Raw genomic sequence first — 17,951 nt, 5'->3', positions numbered from 1 at the left:
TTTTACCCACAGGAAAAATTACTTTTTCTATTTTTCTTTTGAGCCAATTTGCATTTTCAATTTTCCATTTTTCAATTTTCCTAGAAAAGGAAAATACAAAGCCAGGCTCTAGCTCTTCCTGTGTCGGCCCAAAACGGTCAAAACCGGCTCGGCCCATCTGTCCGCACGCGCGCAGGCCGCACCCAGGCCACAACTTGGGCCTGGGCCGGCAAAGTGCCACGGTGCGCTCGCGCCCGCCTAGGCCAGTTCGCTGGCCCGATCGCGATCCGCCGTCGGATCGCATCCGACGGTCGCCCGGCCGTCTCGCCCGAACAAAAAGACCGACCGACCGTGTCGGCCGAAACCCTAGCTTCATTCCTTTCGTTGCTCTCTCTCTCTCTCTCTTCTTTGCCGCTCTCTCCTCTCTCTACCTCATCTCTTCTCAGCGCAGCGCAACAGCGACCGAGAGCGAGCGAAGCAAGAGCGACGACGGTGGAGCGGCCATGGCGCCGTCGCCGGCCCCCTCGCCATCGCGCGTGCTCCCTAACGGGTGAGCACGTCGTCGTCGAGTGGCCTGGCCGCGGCGCTTCCTTGGCCGAGCCCGACGAGCCAGCTCCCCCGGCTTGGCTTCTTCTCTGAGCCCGACGAGCCAGCTCCCCCGGCTCGGCTTCTTCTCCCGCGCCGACGAAGGAACATCCCGACGCACGGCGAGGTAGATCCACCCCTTCCCCTTTCGGATTTGTATCTCCTTTTCTCTTATCCGAACAAGGGTTTGGATCTTCCCCTTCGGATTTGAGTTGCATTTTCTTTCTTTTCTTTTTGCTTGTTCACCCGAAAAGGGGATCTAGGGTTAGGGTTCGTTTCTTTTGATTTCTTTTCCTCTTTTGGAGTTCATCCGAATGGCTTTCCCCTTTCCCTTTCTCCATGCGAGTTAGGGTTAGGGTTCGGTTGAACCCGGATTCTTTTCTCTTCTTCCCCTTTCCCCTTCTTCTTTTGGGATTAACCCGATTTGGGGTTGGGGTTAAAATTAGGGTTAGTCTTAGGGTTTGGCCAAATCCAAATCCACTCTTCTTCTTCTTCTACTGTTTCTCTTCCTGTTGAAGGCTTTTACGGGTTTAGGGTTCGGCTTGAAGTGCCGATAGCCCTTCCTTTCACCCAGTTAGGGTTAGGCTTGGGGAACCTTTATCTGTTTAGATCTGAAAGGAACTCTTTTCTTTTCTTAGATCCGAATTGGATCTGTTCTGTTCTTGGGTTAGGGTTCGGCTTCGTGAGCCGAGGGTCCTATCTCTTCTCTGATCCGAATGGATCCTATTTTCTTCCCCCCCCCCCCCCCCGCACGGTGGCGGTGGTGACCGGTAGACAATGACGTCCGCCACCCCGGTCTCTCTTTCTTTCTTCTTTTACCCGGTTTGGGTTAGGGTTACACAGAGGCAACCTAGCTCTGGTACCATTGTTAGTATCGATGATTACCTCTCTACGTGTAACCGTAGATCCGGTAAGCCTCCTCGCCTTTCTCTGTTGCGACGCGTAGATGCCGGTGCCGCGGCGTAGTAGGCGTCTAGTGTAGAGACAGCTCCGGCTCGGTGTAGTCCTCGCGGACGCCGGTGCTAGGCGCGGCCGGTGAGGAGACGAGGTGGCGATCCAGTGGTGTTCCCATGGCCTGCAGAGGCGACAGCGGTCGTCGGTGGGCACATCCCGTCGCTGGCAGCATCTCTTTAGGATCGGATTAGGGTTTTCTGTAGGTGGGATGGCGGCTCCATTCAACCTCGTGACCCAAGCCCAGTTCCCCACTCCTCTATATATGTGTTGTGCGACAGGGGCCCACCAACCAGTTAGGGTTGGGCTCCTTCGATCAGGAAGCAGAGGCAAGGACCCAATATACCGTTGGGCCTATTGGTGGAGATCAACTAACAGGTGGCGCCAGAAAATTGAGATCCGCCGCATCGAGAAGGAGAGCCGCCAGGTCACCTAGTGCAAGCACAAGGGCGGGCTCCTAAAGAAGGCCTCGGAGCTCCACCTCCTTTGCGGCGCCCATGTTGCCATCATCGTCTTCAAGAGAACGGAGCCCGAGGGAAAGGAGGTGCCCGTTGCGCCCCGCCGCAAACACGACGACGGCGGCATTGCCTTCGTGATGGGCACCCCCTCCGTCGACCACGTGCTCCGTCGCTGTGCCCTGCTCCACGCCGGCGAGGGCCTCACCGCGCTCCAGGACGTGGGCGCCGTCGCCGCCGAGCGTGCCGTTATGGAGGCGAGAGCGCGGGAGACGGAGCAGACCAGGGCGCTCGTGGAGGCGGAGAAGGCGCGGAACGACCGGATAAGGTGCTGCAGGCCGTGGAGGTGTCCGGGAGGCGGTTCTGGTGGGAAATGGACGTCGGGGTGCTCGGCGAGGCCGAGCTGCCGGTCTTCACTTCGCAGCTCCAGCGCCTCAGCAACTCCACAATACAATCCATGTTGCCACATCCACAAGTACAAACTAAGGTCTGGTGCTGCCTCAAGATAAAATATGTTATAAAAATTGAAAAAAGACAATACAAATAACATATAACTCTACATGGTTATATGTAAAAATAACATTACAAGTAATCTCTCTTTTTTAAAAATGTTTAAAGACAATGCGTTTATATACATTTTTCATATACAAAAGCATAGTACAAAGAAATAGAAAACAATATAAGCTGACAGCTCCCTATTAAGAATTTTCACATGTACATACAGAAGCGTAGTGTTAACAATAGCCTAACCTCTTTAATCAGAAGGACAACCGGTAACTTGACCCTTTTTCTAAAAAAAACGGGTAACTTGACCCTACCAATCACTTGGTCAGCAATAAATCTAAATACAAGCTAGAAGTTACAAATAAAGTGGGCTCCACAGTAAGAATAAATAAAAGAATGTAAATTTTATATTCTGTTGAAAAATCAGAAAACACTTTTCCTGTTAACATCCTATATCCTGCAACTATGTACTGATATATAGCAAAAGATAAAGTTGTCTCATGCGTCAAGGAACCTAGGCAGGTCCTTCGATGCGTGTTGCAGGCGAACAACAGAGTTCTAATAAATTTTCTATAAAGGTACAGATATAAAGTTTTGACAGCAGCTGATATAAGTTTAGGCAAAATCAAGCTACCGTAATACCAGCATTTATTGCTATTATTACATTAGATGAAAATGATATACAGAACTCCCAACCTAAACTGTTTACAAAGGTATGACAAAAAAAAAAAAAAAAAAAAACTCACTCAAATGATATATATAGAACACTGTTCGCCTAAACGGCCGTTTAGCCCGTTTAAACACCGTGTAAACACTACACGGTGGTGAGCCGTTTCCGTTTAATCACCCGTTTACCCCGTTTAATTGGCCGTTTAGCCCGTTTAATGGGACGTTTTGCCTGCATAATGGCTAAACGGTAGGTGACCGACTGTTTACCGTTTAGCGTTTAGGAAAACACTGATATAGAAAGAGCTTCCAAACCGAAACTTTTAAAGCATGATGATTCACTATGAAACATTTGGCTGGACTACTGTGCAGTATATGGATGAGATGTCAATCACCTCGAAAAGCATGAAGTCCGAAATAGACTCGGTGATCAAAGAATCTGAATTCTCATCTTCCACAGCATTAACTGAAGATTCATGCTTCTCCAAATGAAGTTCGTTGTAGCTTAGAATTGCCATCCAATATATAAGCACACAAACACAACATCGATCAAACATGAGAAATTTGGCACAATGTCCACTTACCGTTGCTGTTCCAAAAATGCAAGCGCTCCCAAACACATTTACCTCCCAGAGCCCTATGCAGTTTATACAAATTCATTTAAAACAAGAATGCAAGAATTCAAAGCTTTATATAAGAACAGAAAAATATATACAAGATTCAGACTTTAGATATCCGCAACTCTGCCATATAATCAAGAGCTATATAACAATGCTTCTTCTTCAGCTCTTCAGCCTTTTCCCATGTAATACTTGCCCTGTTCAATGTAAAATGGTACTGTTACATGGTAGGAAAAACAAACACTTTGAAGTACTTCAGAAGTATACTGCTATCACCTATGTGTGATAAGGATATTTTAGAGAGAGAAGCTGCCCCTGAAAATTAGTAATGTGAAATCCACCAACATTGGTTCTGCAGCATGCCCCCAACACACGCTGCCCTTTCAAATTCAAAAACTAAAAAAACAGATAAACAAGGATTTGTGAATTGTGACCGAGGGCTGTTAAAAGTTAAAACAAATCATTGTTCTACTTTGAACAAGAAAAAAGAGCTAAATTTGTATTTGTTTATAGAAAGGCACTTCAAGAAAACCTTACTGAAAGGTCCTCTAATGCATCTGAACTATTTCTGATAGATATCTGCAAGGATAATTGAACAGATATCAAGTGTAAGCATCGAGGTCCTGATGCCAAATATTTCTTTTTGACTATCACTGAAAAAATATATGGAAGGAAGGCGCTTTAACATTTCATGATAAGAGCTCAGAATATATAGGCATATTCTGATCTCAAAATGACAATTAAAAATATGTTGCAAGTTATCCATGGAGGCAAACAAACTTTTTAGTTCTTGCTCATGCAAAGTAAGAGGATAAATGCTTTGGCTTTGGTGTACACTCACGTAGCATAAAGAATGTACCGGGACCAATGTTTTCAAGTCATCCAGTCGAACCTAGTCGCCATGGGACCGACTAGGATGATTAATCACGATTAATCGTGATTAATCGGACGACTTGTACAAGTCGACGGTACCCCTAATGAGTCAGCAGGGACCGATTAGAACGATTAATCGTAATTAATCGCGATTAATCGGACGACTTTGAAAACATTGACCGGGACCATCATTGTTGTCAAGTGCGTCTCCTGAATGCAATGTAGTCATCACAGATTCAGATCATGGCCTATTTTCAATGATGAAAATTTTCTGTATCTGCAGCTTGAAAGGCATATGAATGCAAGAATAAGAGCGGAACCATAGAGACAAAAAAAGGTACAGTTATATTTGAACTGCTGTTGTTCAAAGCAAGCCAACATTTTGAACCTGGCACTACAGCAGGAGAAAGTCTAAAAACTGATATTCTATATCAAGATACTCTATTCGGTCAAGATACTATATTCGGCGTATAACTGAGCTCAATTCAGAAGCACATATAAATAAGACGTGACATTAAATTTTACAATTCCATGCCTAATTTGACACATCAATCGGTAACACACCCTGCAGTGTACGAGCATGCGGCATATCAGACATTTATATTGGTGTTGCTAGATGTATATTCCTGTGGAATATTTCAACTTTTACACATTGTAATCCCAGTATACTTCTCGATCTAATCATTATATTATACTACTTTGATGAGCACAAATAATCGCTAGCATCAGCAACGGATTGTGCAGTTCTCCCACCATAGCACCCATGCATTGCAGCATAACACGCAATGCATTTTTGGCAGAATCATTACAAGATCCAAAATTGGAGATTAATGCTACTATGGGAAGAAACAATTAAATAATCTCCCACAGTAGTTGGGATTGAGTCTCAAACATTGCTACAGTAGACCTGGCAGTTCCGTGAGAATAAACCAAACGAATGTACAGGGAAGAAATAATTAAATAATCTCCCACAGTAGTTGGGATTGAGTCTCAAACATTGCTACATAAGACGAAGAGGATCCAAATACAACCTCTTTGGATCATGCACAGTGAAAGCGTGGCCATCCAAAATTTATCTGTCTCCAACAGCGTGAGGGGAAGCCGGGCATGGACCAGGCCACCGCTGCCGGAGGGGATGGCGGCCGCGGACGCGAGCGCGGGCGCGAGCTCCGCCGAGCGGGGCTCTGCCGGCCGCAAGCGCGAGCGCGGGCTCTGCCGGCCGCAAGCGCGAGCACGAGCTCCGCCGGGCGCGGACGCGAGCGCGAGCGTGAGCTCTGCCGGGCGCGGGTGCGAGCTCCGCCGGCCTCGGACCATCACTTCGCCTGCTTGCCCGTCGTCCGGCCAGAGCAACGCCATTCATGGCGAGCCGGTAGCCGGTGGCACAGCTCCCGCTTCGCCGGCCTATAAAAGGCGACGCCCACAGCCTCTTTCGTGACGCCGTCATGCGCCACCGTTGTCTTCTTCTTCAGTTCACAAATCCTCTCTCTCAGCTTCTCTCTCCCGAGGTGAAGTTCGCGGAGTCGATCTCCTCCTTGAAGCAGCAATAGACCGAGGTGGGTAGCCTGCATGCATCCCCTACCTCTCCTCTTCCTTCCCATACTCTTGGATTCAAGATTGGTGGCTGAAATCGCCGTCCCGGCGGAGCTCAGGCAGCGTCCATGGCGGACGAGCAAGAGGACGCACGAGCATGCGCTCTCTCAGTAGCACGCCTGGGTGGAGACGCAGAACGACGAAGAGAGGACGCATGTTTGCGTCGGGCGTCGGTACCAACCCAAAATAGGTCGCTCATTTGGGGTACTCCGTTGGTTTTTGCCGGTAAAAGCACCGTGAACGACCCATTTTTGAGTTTTGGTCACGGCGTTGAGTCAGTCTTAGACCTTGCAGTTCCGTGAGAATAAACCAAACGAATGTACAGACCATCGGAGGTACTGCTGGCCAGCGAGGAGCAAAATATCTCCAGCGGTGAATCCTTTGTGGGTGTGGCGGGACAGGATGCCAATCGTGTTGTCAGTGAATTCCAAAGGGTGAGGATTGGGGAGCAAGAGAAGCGATGGTGTCTGCTTCTGGGAGGGGCGGCAGAGGCTGGATTGGCATCAAATGGATCCAGGGCTTTCGCTGCAACGGTGCCGGATATCGATTTGGCTTACCTGGGATGGGGCCGAGGCCGAGCGGGCGGTCAGTGGTCAGCGGGCGGATGGGGACGGTCCGGCGGAGACACGGTCGCGCGGAGCCGCGACGCCGACGGCTGGGGCAGGGGCGCAGGGAGGGGGCGGCTGGTGGCTCGAGAAAGATGGAAAAGGGCGCTGATTTTGAACAGCGCCGTCGTCCTTGTCCGTGCCGGCAGGCGCGTCCGGCCGCCGGGTTAGCCGTGCGCGAGGTCGCGTCCGGCCGCCGGGTTCCACGTGCGCGAGGTCGCGTCCGGCCGCGGGGTTCCACGTGCGCAAGGTCGTCCGTCCCGGCAGGGAGCGAGGATACGCCACAGCGAGGAAGCGCGAACACATCAAGGAAGCGCGGTGGTTGTCGCGGGCAGGGAGCGAGGACTCTGGGCAACTTTTGCGGAGGCGGAGGGAGGCGGCGGTTTTGCAAAAGCGGAGACGCGGCGGGTGTGGGTACGGCGGGTGGGTAAAGATTTCACCGTTGAAAAAAAAAGTATGTCATTATAATTTTTTCGTTTCAGAAGAACGTCATTACTATTTGTCTATTTGGAAACATGCCATTATAATTCTTCGTTTCCCACAAAAATGCCACTAAATACGTATAGACATAGCCTGGGCCCAGCTGCAGACGTATACAAAGACGTATACTTCATCTCCCTGTCATTGACACGCGGGCCCCACATGTCATCTTCTTCTTCCCCCTCTCCTCATCTCTCTCCATCCCGACGTGGCCACGGCCACGGCGAGCAGCAGCAGTAGCAGCACGCCCGTAGCCCACGAGCAGCAGCAGCAGCACGCATAGCAGCAGCAGCACGCATAGCAGCAGCAGCACGCCGGCAGCCCGCGAGCAGCAGCAGCACGCATAGCAGAGGTGGTCGGCGGCTGTCAGGCGCTCGCCGAACTTGGTGTTCCGGCCACTGAGGAAGGCCGGCGAGTGGCGGAGGAGGAGGAGCGGTCCACGACGAACTCGCTAGTGGGGCCCATGACGCCGGGAAGGGTACTGGTCGCGGCTATTGCTGCGTAGAGCGGAACTTGGCGACGGCGGCGAGATTCGGTGAGGATGGAAGGAGGTGCTCTAGGCGCGGATTGATGCCAAAGAGCTGCTGCTTGGATGCGTTGTCTCCTTGCGATGCCAACGGAGGAAGCGGCGAAGTGAACGGTGGTGTCTCGGGGCTGATCGAAGAGCTCGACCCCGGTGCGGCCATGGCGGCGGCGGCGCTTGGGAGAGCGCGGCAATGTCGTTGTGGGCACGGATCGACGACAAGAAGTAGCGGGGCGGTCTCGTGGTGTTGCTGCGGTGCCAACGGTGGAGCGTATGGAACCGGAGGTGGTCTGTGGTGGGAGGTCGGGGAGCTCGGGCTAGGCCCGGCAATGGTGACGCGGCGGCCTGACGCTCGGGATGGAGAGAGAACCGGAGAGAGAAGAGGAGGAAGAAGATGACATGTGGGGTCCGCTTGTCAGTGACAGGGGAGATGAAGTATACGTCTTCGTATACGTCTGCAGCTAGGCCCAGACGGTGTCCATACGTATTCAGTGGCATTTTTGTGGGAAACGAAAAATTATAATGGCATGTTTCCAAATAGGCGAATAGTAATGACGTTCTTCAGAAACGAAGAAATTATAATGGCATAGATCCAATTAACTCCGTGAAAAAAATAGGTGTGGGAAGCCGACGCAACACGCAGAAATCTGTCAACATAGAGAGTTTCCGAAGAGTTTCTGATTTGGGTTCGCTTGTTAGTTTAGAGGGAGAGTTTTAGATGCGTTGAATCTGAGCTTAACGTGGATCTAAGGGACATAAATTAAGGTGAGTATGAAATATGTGGGTGACCGAATATTTTCATTTTCTTCGCTCAATTATAGTATGGATAGATTCAGTCATAGTGTATTTACTGCTTATTTCCCTCTATAGCCTTCTTTTTCTCTTGATTGTGCCATTTCATTTTAACTTAGGTTCGACATAATTTATAGCATAGATTCAGTCATAGTGTATTTACTACTTATTTCACTCTGTAGCCTTCTTTTTCTCTTGATTGTGCCATTTCATTTTAACTTAGGTTCGACATATATAAGTTTTTTTTTTGGGTTGGGGGGGGGGGGGGGGGGGGGGGTTGCTGGAGAGGAAAGAGAGGAAGGTAGAAGAAGAGGAGGGAGCGGGCCTCCATGGAGTCCGTTAGAGATGGCTCGGACTCCACTCCTGAACTAGTGCCAGCACCACCGCCGGTACTATACCACGGCCAATGCATAGCATTGGACAACCATCGCTAAAACTTACTATTAGCGACTAACAATTGATCGCTATAATTTTTTAATCGATCATCAGGCGCTATTCTTTCTTGTACCAACTCAACATCGGTTGCTACATATGTATTGAGCTGTTTCCTCGAACAATCGGTCGGTAAAAATGAACACAAGAGTCAAACAACCGGTCGCTACAGCCTGGTTTCATTTTTACCATGCTCGGCCCAGCCCACTCGCATGCAAAGTAATTTCGTGGCCCGCCTGTCAGACGCAACACCAAAACCCTATCCTTGCGCCACAAACCAGCCGCCTCCTAGCCCAATCCCAATCCCACGCCCCTATCGCCACGCTTCCTTGCGGGCGCACCTCTAGCCTCACACCACGCTCGTCGGGGGTGCTCCCTCTAGCGCCGCCGCTGCCGTCTGAAAGCCCTAGTTTGATTTGGATAATTGATGAAACTGTGGCAGGACCATCCAAATTATATGGCCCACGTGCACCTATCATTGTTCTAATGACCTCTGACTGCTGCACACGAGAGCCAGATAACTTCGGTAGTCTGTCGGGTGTCCTCAGGAACCCTGAATCATCCACATTTTATAACTCATACATGATCAACATGGAGTTACCACAATATTACAACATTTGGTACAAAAATAACTTACATCAGAGTGCGGAAGGATAATAACATTTAGTTTACAAAACATGTTCAAATGAAATCTTTAACTAAGTTCCAAAAGATGAATAGAATTGCGGAAGCAACTTAGGTAAACGTCTAGAGTAGAGGGGATAGCCAGATTATATCGAGCCCACTGACATGACCTTGATTAGCAGCACAAGTCAGAAACTTCAACAGGGGTTAACAAAACCTGAGTACTTGAAGGTACACAACAAGTCTTACCCGACTAAAAGAAAAGACTTCAAAGGCATGATGACTTAAAGGTAAGTTTGAAGCAAGAAGTAACCTTTGCAAAAAAGCTTACTACAAGTGGATCCTTCCTTTCAATGTTTTAGCTCGATATTAAGTCATTAGTAGTATCCAGTTTGCACCTAATCTATCTCTAGCACTTCTTTAAGCATCTCATCTCATATTCATCTCATATCCATAAGTAACCCTATTTCATAGATTACTACAATGTAGAGCAGAGAATCGAGTCTTCTTCTCCGTGAAGCAACGACAATTCGAATCGATTAGCCTAGCTAGGGTTTCCTTACCACACGACATATGTAGGTCTAGGACCGGTCTCGAACCTACATATATCAACCCTCACTTAGATCCTCTAAAACATGAATGGGTCCAGCGCAACCCGAGAGCACAGTACTCCACCTCCCTGTGCCACTCCTGGTGGATTCACAGGATGTGGACACGCTACTCTCGCCATCTCTCTACTCCCAGTGCACGGTTGGCCTTTCACATAATGGAATAGCTGAGGTATTAGGCTTACCGGACTATGTGACCAGTACTACAAGATCTCGACTCACAACAGGTCTATAACGGTACGGTCCTTAATCGACACAGACGAAAGCACTACATCGAGACTCCATTCTCGATGCAAGCTACCCGCCCGGTCTCAACTTAATATTTTCATAACCATGGTATTTCACAACCCATAATCAGAGTTGAGAAGAGCAAGGTAAACATGTTTCTCTCAAACGATGAAACCATCATTCGACTTCTATCGAAGTCTAAGCATTACTAAGCATAAGAGGTATCGACCTATCCAAACTAGTAGGGTATAACTAAGGATATCTATATATCAAGGTAATCATGCAGCAACGGTATTCGACTAACTCTTAATTACTTAATGCATATCTCACAAGAATTAAATTGCAATAAAGATTTGAAATGCTATAGAAGGGTGGTATGCACCGGGGCTTGCCTGCGTTGCAGAGAAGGTTAGATTTCATAGAAAGATCTAGTTAGTCAGACATGGCACCAACACCACTGGTGGATGGACCTTATCCGAAACTTGATCAACACGAACCTTCACACTCTCGTACACTACACGTAATAAATGATGCTTTGCTTAATATGATGGACTATATGCCATGATGCATGATGAGAGGCATAACAAGTGCATTAATAGAAGTCTAGCAAGATTAAGAAAGTTGAGTACAACTTTTCTTCACCAAAGAACTAGGGTTATTATCATAAAAACATTTTCATTATTTAACTAACAAGTTAATTAGTTGTTTACATGGAAGCAACACTTATTATATTATCCTAGTCAAACAAAACAAAGTATTTAACTAACATTGCATCAAAATTAACAATAAGGGCCAGCAAGGCTCATTACATGACCTAATCACATGCATTGACTAATTAGTCATTTGAGGAAGTAAAAGAGTTGCCAAGGAACAACAGGGGTTTAGTGTTCCAAGGTCCACAATCAAGTCCTAGGGATTTATAGAAATCATTTGTTATTTTTATTAATCCATAAAAGGCATTTAAACATACTTAAATTAATTATCCAAGTTATAGTTATCAAAACAGTACCAAACTTTTTGTGAAGGCAGATATAAGCATGTAAAGCATATACCAAAAGTTTAATGATTAAAGAATAATTATTTTAGCCTGTAAAAATCATGTAAGGTCCATTTATTAATTAAAAGAGGTAATTTTTAAGCATACCAACATTACTGAAAATGACTAATTCATATTTTTCCTAGGTAGGGCACATCATGAAGAGGCTATAAAAATTTCAAGATTTTATCACATCCCTATTATTTTCTATGAAATAAACAAGAATCAGCTCATTTATTCAATTTCTGAAAAAGATAAAACAAATTAAGACTTTTCTCACCCACCCTCACCATACCCACGGTCATTGACACATGGGGCCAGGGTCAAACCTGACCTTGCCCGACCTTGACCATGGCTGTGCCGGCGGGTACGCCACGGAACTCGCGGCGGTGAGTCAGCCGGCGACAGAAAGGGTACCAGCGAGACCCACACAACCAGGCGCATCAATCTAGAGGCTCAGACAGATAGCTAGGGTTCCAAGATGAGCTCGACGCCGGCCATGGCAGCTACGGTGGAGCGGTGAGCAGCATTTCGACCATGAAGAGATGGTAGAGACTAAATGGACCTGTCGGTCAAGACCAGAGGCTCACTATGATCATGTCTACGCTATTGGTTGGATGAATTAGGGCTCGGTTCGTGCACGGCCACGACCATGGCGGCTCGACAGCGTATGCCACGATGGCGTGGGTGTGGGCATGATGCTTTGGCGCGAGCCCATCCTAGCTAAGGTTTAGGTAAGCATCAAGGTGCTCACCATGACTTGGTGATTCACGCGGGCAAAGCGGGGATAGAGCAGGGGCGACTGCCGGCGGTGATGGTGAGCACGGCGGCGTGAACCGGTGGACACAACGGCGTTCCAACGGCTCCGACGCACATCTGGCAAAACCAAAAGGCCTATGAGCATCACGGTATCTCAAGTAAGACAAAACAATGAAGTAGGGGACGGGAGCTGCTCTGGAGGAGCCTAACCACGACGGGGTGGCTTCGGCAGCCATGGTGGTTGCTGTGGAGAAGAAGGCGGCGCACGAGCGAGCCTAGCAAAGAGAGAGAGCGTGAGCTGGCTCAATCTATGCGCAAGGAGATGGCGAACTAGACTGCAAGAGGAATTGGGTGGAGCTGCTGTGGCGGCGATGAATTTCGCTGGCGCATCAAGTTCGCCGGTGGCGAGCAAAGAGAGGGAAAAGAGGAGGAAAGCCTGCGTCGGGCGCTTAAGAGGGCGAGGACGACGCTTCTAGATGTGGCAGCAACTGTTCAAGCACGACCACATGAGCAGCTACACGTTCGCGTGCGCTACGGTAGCAAACCGAGGCGGCGCATCGGCGGCAAGCAACTCGGTGGCGAGCAGCTTCGGTGACGTACTATAGCGATTGGCACCGCCACTTCCTCCCTCTCGATCTCCCAAATTCATCTAGAAACTTGATAATCTCCTTTAATGAAAGTTGTTCCTCTACTAGAGATCTCCAACTTTCATTAAGGGCAAAATACCAAAGGATCAACAGATCGTGAGATCAAGAGCAATGAAAACATGAACTTGAAACTAAAAGTGAATTCAGTTCAAGGTTTCTTTCATAATAGTTTTTGATTAAGCACTTTTGGTTAGTTAATTAGTGGTTAAACAGTGATCAAACAAGACAACCAATTATAGATTAACAAGGATCAAACATTGCACTAATTCATGGAACAAGTATTGCACAAATTTTATTCATAAAAGTTGATTTAATAATTCACCAAAAATCGAACTTGTAACTAATTTTCATGGACTTAGTCAAAATGACTAAATATGTAAATTAGTTATTGAATCCAATCTTTGAGATCAAAATTTGAACATGTTTGATTTACAAACCTCATCACTTTTGATTTTACATTATAAAGCACACTTTGTACTACAAACTTTATTTAAACAAAATTTTACTTGTTTAAGCAAATTCATATATATAAATTCACAAAGTTTCTTAAGCACTAATAGTGACATCACTTGGTGCAACATATGAAACATTTGAAACACTTTGTATGCAACACAACAATGCTATAAATGAAACATGAGTTGCATTAATGAAACATTACTTGATGATTATGCTTTATGATGCTCATGATCAAGTTTTAATTGTGTAAGGAAAATGGACCCTAGGCCATTTACTTTGGATTTTGGTGTTTGATGGCCAACGCAACCAAATTGGACTAATGGATTTGCAAGTAATTGTTTTGTAGTTCAATAGGATGCAAAATAGGACTTGGACGAAGGCGACATGATGATCCGATGATCAACACCTCAAAAAAGACATGTGAAGATGCATAGAAGATATACAAGGTCAAGCAAAGTCCAAGCACAAAGATTGGAACCAAGCCAGACGTAAGATCGTGAAGAAACTAGCCTAGCAGAGGTGACCGGATGCTGCCCTATCAGTGACCGGACGCTCCGATCAAGTGCCAGGCAACAGAAGGCGTCGGTAGCTGTGATCGGACACTGGGCAAAGCAGTGATCGGACGCTCCGATCAAGTGCCAGGCAACAACAAGCGTCGGCAGCTATGACCGGACGTTGAGTAGCAATGACCGAACGCTGAGTGAAGCAGTAACCAGACGCACCAGCGACACTGTTCATCATCACGACAGTGTTTCCCGCGTAACCGGATGCAGCAGACTGGACGATCTGACGCACGAAGTGCAGTGTCCGATCGCTTCTAGAGAGGTTCTAGAGCGGCGCCAGCGTGACCGGACACGTCTGGTCGATGATGACCGGACTCTAAGCCGAGTCCGATCAACGCGCGTGCTCTAACGGTCAGGACGACCAGACGCGTCCGGTCAGGACGTGATCAACGTCCGGTCAGTAGCAGAAAAGTGGGTTTCATCCACAACGGCTACTTTCTCAGTGGGGCTTATAAATAGACCCCCCAACTGGCCATTTGAGTAGTGTGGAGTTGAGAAAACAAACCAAGGATGTTGGTACACTATTTTAGTGATCTCCACTTGCATAGTGCTTAGTGATTCATTTGGTGATTAGCGTAGGTACTTTGTGAAGTGCTTAGGTTGATTAGACCACCGCTTATGCGCTTGCTCTAGGTTTTGGCCTAGTGTTTAGTGAGGTTTGCATACCTCTTACCACTTGGTACTTGCATGCACCATCACCATTATTGTACATCGGAGGGGCTTGTAGTCTTGCGAGATCACACCAACCGCGTTTGTGGTGTGGCCACCACCGTGTACCAAAGGGAACAAGGCCCGCGGCGGTTCGGCCGGAAGCTTGATAGTGAAGACGGCAGGGAGTGGTCTAGGAGAGGCTTACCGGAAGGCACACCGGAGACCCACTTGTGCATGGGAAAGGCCCAGGGCTATCCACGAAGTTACCTGACGGGAGCTTGGCCCTTGCGAGGGGCTCCAACGAGGACTAGGGGGAAGCTTGTGTGCTTTTCGATACCTCAGTAAAAATACCGGAGTCATCGACGGGAGTTTACATATCTCTACCTTACTCTTTAGCTTCCGGATTTACATTGTTTGCATAACTCCTTTTGCGGTAGAGATAGCAACACACTAACAAAACCATAGTTGCATATTTAGATAGTTTATCTTTTTCATAGGTTTTGCTAAGGTTAGAAAAAGAGGCCATAGTTTAGAGTTAAAGTTTTAAGTTGCCTAATTCACCCCCTCTTAGGCGTCACGGTTCCCTTTCAATTGGTATCAGAGCCAGTTGGCTCAATTTGGAACTTTGGCTTCATCGCCGTTGAGCCGACGCTATTTAGAGTGGTTGGGATGTATACCTCTAGGCCTCCGTACTTTGATGGCACTAACTTCTCCTACTATAAAGCTAGAATGGCTTGTCACCTTGAGGCGGTAGATTTGGGTGTTTGGAGAGTCACTCGTGATGGGATGAAACCCATTAAGAATCCTGATAAACCCACAAAGAGTGAAGAAAAAGAAATTCATTTCAATGCTAGAGCTAAAAATTGCTTGTTTGAATATTTTAGCATGGATGTGTTTAACCAAGTGTTCACTTTAAATATGGCACATGAAATTTGGTTAAAACTTCAAGAGCTCCATGATGGCACAACTAATGTCCGTGAGCAAAAACATTGTATAGCTAAATAAAATTATGATTCTTTTAAAATGAATGATGATGAGCTTGTTCGTGATATGTATTCTTGTTTGAATCTAATTATCAATGAGATCCATCTAATAGGACTAACAAACCTAGATGATGTGGACATCATGAGGAAGATCATCTCCATGCTACCACAAAAGAAATATGCAAGCATCATCACCATCCTTCACAATATGGAGGACTTGAGCACCATGACCCCAGCCATAGTCATTGGCAAGATAGTGGCATTTGAAATGTCACGCAAGGTGGGTCAAGAAGAAGCCTCTTCATCAAGCAAAGGCAAAGCTCTCACATGTAGTGAGAAAAAAGAAGATGAAGGGCAAGCAAGTTCAGACAAGCTCAAGCTCAAGCTCCTCAACTGAAGATGAAGAAGAAGATGAGGATAAGGATGATGAAGATTCAAGTGATGATGATCAATCTTCCTCCTCCACCTCTGACCTTGATGAAGAATCAATCAAACTTATCAACAAGGTGGAGAAGATGATACAAAGGCTCAATGTCAAGGGTGTGCCCATCCAAATTCAAGATTTCATATTCACCAATCAAAGAAATGAGCAAAGAAAGAAAGGATGCTATGGATGTGGCGAGTTGGGGCACTTTGTGAAAGTTTATCCAAACAAGCCCACACCCAAGACAAAGAAGAAGGCGCACAAGGACAAAGCCCTCACATCAATAAGGCCATGGGATGATTCTTCAAGTGAAGAAGAAGACCATCACAAGAGGCGAGGGCACAAGCACTCATCATCAAGCACCTCACGTGTGTGCCTTATGGCACGAGGTAACAAAAAGTCTATCCCTAGTGATAGTGACAATAATAGTGATAGTGATGATGAGCTACCTTCTTATGATGAAATTGTGCAAGAAAATCTTAACTTTGCTAAAGTTTGCACTAGTCAACAAAAGCTTGAAAAATTAAAAGAAAAACTAGATAGCTCACAACAAGCTTATGCTACTTTGCTTGGACAATATGAAACTTTTGCCAATCTTAATATGGAGCTATCTACTAAAATTGAGCAACTTGAGACTAGTGCAATCACAAATAATTGCACAATCAATGATGAGCAACTTGTAAAGAAAAATGAAAAAATAAAGAAAAAGTTAGCTAGCCCACAAGATGCTTATAAAAGTTTGCTTGCTAAAATGGAAACTATGTGCAAACATTGTGATGAGCTAACTAATAAAGTTGCTAATCTTGAAGCCGTCTGTATACCCCCACCGAGGCACCTAAAAAGAAAAGTTCTATCTTTGACATGCCTAAAAAGGATGCCTCTACTTCTTGCAATGATTTATGTTTATACTCGCCCTTGTGCAACCAAGTTTGTGTTGAGAAAGTTGTTGTAGATACATGTACACAAGAGGTTGCAATGGAGAATGAGCAACTCAAGCAAGAAGTGGCTCGCCTCACCAAGGACTTGACTCAAGTGAAAGGCAAGACAAAGCAAGCCTAACTTCATCAAGATAACACCGTCAAGGGAGTGAAGAAGCTTGATGAAGGACAAACCGTGGTTTGCTATGTGTGCCACAAGGAAGGCCACAAGTCCTATGAGTGCAAGGTGAAGAATGGGGGAGGAACTAAGAAGAAAGAGAAAACAAAAAGCAAACAAGCAAGTTCTCCAACACCTACACCAACAAGATGGACAAAAAGGCCTCCACACCTTATCTCTTGAAGAAGAAGAAAAATAACAAGGTGGTGGCCATCAAGGTGAACAAGCAAGCCAACAATGGGGCCAAATGCATTTGGGTGCCAAAGGAGATTATTTTCAACATGAAGAGCACCAATAAGGTTTGAATCCTGAAAGGGAAGTGAGAAGTCCGATGGACATCGGGGAATTTGGAGACTTAGCAAAGTATGGGTGCATTTCATGGGGTGCATCATTATGGACAAAGTAATTGCCAAGTGGGTTAGTGAATACTATGGACCCAAATTCCCCTCCCCATGTTAGGTAACTAGATTTAAATTCTTGCAATTTCAATTAGCATCTAGTTCCTTTTCATGCCTAGGTTTGCATTTGCATGCTTAAATCCTTTGTCATGCATACACTAGGTATATCTTATGGTAGGCTTGCTCGGTCTCACTCTTAACCCTTGGAGCAAACCTATGTGGTTTAAATTGTTAAGGAGCACATCACATAGCTTGTTTTACAATTGTTCATCTAATATGTGCCAAAGTCCAAATTATAGATAATTTCTCCTAAATATTACCTTTGAAAATGATTCTCACATTCATGTGATGTCATCTTTCAAGTGGCATTTTTATTCTAAAATCAATGTGCATGTCTCCTACAAGTATTCCATACTTGTGTGCA

At 46.4% G+C, this 17,951-nt stretch overlaps 1 long non-coding RNA gene and 1 pseudogene across 4 annotated transcripts; one reads left to right on the top strand and one right to left on the bottom strand.

Annotated features, from left to right (window-relative positions):
- Window positions 1–1,726: 1,726 nt before the first annotated feature.
- On the top strand, window positions 1,727–2,517 carry LOC136524033 (agamous-like MADS-box protein AGL61; annotated as a pseudogene).
- Window positions 2,518–3,560: 1,043 nt separating this feature from the next.
- Window positions 3,561–7,221, bottom strand: LOC136521784 (uncharacterized). 4 transcript variants are annotated; one of them, XR_010775672.1, is made up of 4 exons: window positions 4,602–7,221; window positions 4,037–4,339; window positions 3,867–3,957; window positions 3,561–3,777 (listed from the first exon to the last, which is right to left on the bottom strand). It is a non-coding gene; the product is annotated as an uncharacterized lncRNA (long non-coding RNA). The 4 variants fall into 4 exon arrangements; XR_010775673.1 differs by having other exon boundaries at window positions 4,298–4,339; XR_010775670.1 differs by having other exon boundaries at window positions 4,037–7,221.
- Between the last annotated feature and the right edge of the window lie 10,730 nt (window positions 7,222–17,951).

This window comes from Miscanthus floridulus, chromosome 18 (genome assembly GCF_019320115.1).
Source record: "Miscanthus floridulus cultivar M001 chromosome 18, ASM1932011v1, whole genome shotgun sequence".
NCBI classification, from domain to species: Eukaryota; Viridiplantae; Streptophyta; class Magnoliopsida; order Poales; family Poaceae; genus Miscanthus; species Miscanthus floridulus.
This window is presented reverse-complemented; position numbering and strand designations above follow the sequence as displayed.